The following is a 2139-nucleotide window of genomic DNA, read 5'->3' as shown; positions in this document are numbered from 1 at the left end:
GCACTGTGGCGGCGGTCTTCCCGTCACTCAACAAACATTTCCATTTTCACAGCTAAAAACATGTATACTACATTATTTTCAATCATATTACTTCCCAAAAGATCACCACGGTGCGCTTTTTATTCTGCCTTACGCCCGCCACTTTATTCTCGTTCCTGTCGGCCGCATGCACTGACTGGGAAGAGCTAGAACTCGGCATAAAGTCACTTTGGAAGCCTGCAGTAAACTGACGCTAAACAGGGGCAAACCGTGAGAAAAAAAGCTAGTGTTACAACTGGGGAAACAAGCGTTTCCTAGTAGCATAAACTGCTTGTGAGAGGAGAGCGCAGATTTACAGTTCTGAGTGCTCAGAGCGCTGCCATGTATCACAGCCAGGCTGGCCGGGCCGTGGTGGGGGGGGGGACGGGGGGGGAAACGCGATACTTGGCAACAACTGAGGTCAGTAGTACAAAGGTAAAGTATGTTAGTTGTAGCTAGTGGGTGGTGGTACTGATAGACAATACCAGCTGGAGCCTGCTTGCCCGCGGTTATTCAAAATTTACTAGAATCGCAAACGCGACGATCCGCCATTATGTCTTTTTCGCCGAGCGTCACAAACGCGATGATCCGCGTTTAAGGGGTTAATAATGATCTTGACCAAGTTATTCAATAAGATATGGGTGACGGGGTTACTACCATCAGTTTGGAAGAATGGTGTAATTGTTAAAGTTCCGAAGAAGGGAGACCTGAGTGTATGTGGTAATTGGAGGGGAATCTCTTTGTCACCGATAGCTTTGAAAGTTTTCAGTAGAGTGTTGTTAAATAGGTTGGAGCCGGTGGTTGAGGGTATTCTGAGGGATGAACAGGCTGGTTTTAGAAAGGGACGTGGTTGCAATGATCAGATCTTTATAGTTAGGCATTTGATGCAGCAAGTTAATGAAATGAGAGTACCGTTAAGTCTTTGTTTTGTTGATTTTGAAAAGGCTTTTGATAGTGTTTCGAGAGAGACTATGGTGAAGATCATGAGACATTATGGAATACCAGAGGAGTTTGTGAGGGTCATTATGAACATGCATGAGGACACATTTTGTAAAGTGATGGTTGATGGTTGTCTGAGTGATTCGTTTGAAGTCAAGTCCGGAGTAATTCAAGGTGGTGTTCTATCGCCTTTACTATTTATATTGGTCATTGATTACATTATGAAACGCGTTGGAACAGAAACCGGTGCAGGTATACTCTGGGGAGAGAACAGGAAACTTTTGGATTTAGATTATGCAGATGATATAGTTTTGTGATGGGCCAGAAGAGATGCAGAGAGTGTTGGACTGTTTGGTGAGTGAAGGTCGCAAGGTGGGTTTGGTTATTAATTGTGGAGAAACTGAAATAATCAATATGAATATGGAAAATGCGTAGGAATGTTTAATTGGAGGTATGGTTGTAAAGCAAGTTGATAGGTTTAAATATTTAGGTACTTATTTAGCCAAGGATGGTTCTTTGAACTTTGAATTCGAGGAAAGGTTAAAGAAGGCTAATCAGGCAATGGGAATGCTTAAAAATATTTGGAATAATAACAATTTTTCTGTGCATACAAAAATCAAACTTTATAAGGCAATGGTTAGGAGTATCTTAATTTATGGACACGAGTCTTGGTACAGCACAGTGACAATGGAAAATAAATTCTTGGTGTTTGAAAACAAAGCACTTAGAAGAATATTAGGAGTTAAGTGGTGGGAAAGGATACCAAATAGTAGAATTAGAGAAATAACGGGAGTGCAGCCGGTCGATGAATATGTTAGATTCTCACGATGGAAGTGGCTAGGACATGTGTATAGGAGACAGGGAATAGTACGAGGTACACCAGGGTGGGTGGCACTTGGTAGGAGAGGTAGAGGAAGGCCAAAAGAGACGTGGGTGAGGACAATGAGACGGGAAGCTAGAGATGAGTGTTGGGGAGATCTTGAGGAGTTAGCACAAGATAGGATGTGGTGGTGTGAGTTCATCGAGGCCCTATGCATCCCTGAGGGTGCCACAGGAAATGATTGATTGATTGATTTATATATATATATACTGTACTGTATTGGTCTGCCATTGAGTGGTGTGACAGCCCTCCTGTGTCTAATATACTGTACCTGAAATCCATATATATATATATATATATAT

Source organism: Coenobita brevimanus, chromosome 89, assembly GCF_032717465.1.
Source record: "Coenobita brevimanus isolate Jiangsu-jjx chromosome 89, ASM3271746v2, whole genome shotgun sequence".
NCBI classification, from domain to species: Eukaryota; Metazoa; Arthropoda; class Malacostraca; order Decapoda; family Coenobitidae; genus Coenobita; species Coenobita brevimanus.
This window is presented reverse-complemented; position numbering follows the sequence as displayed.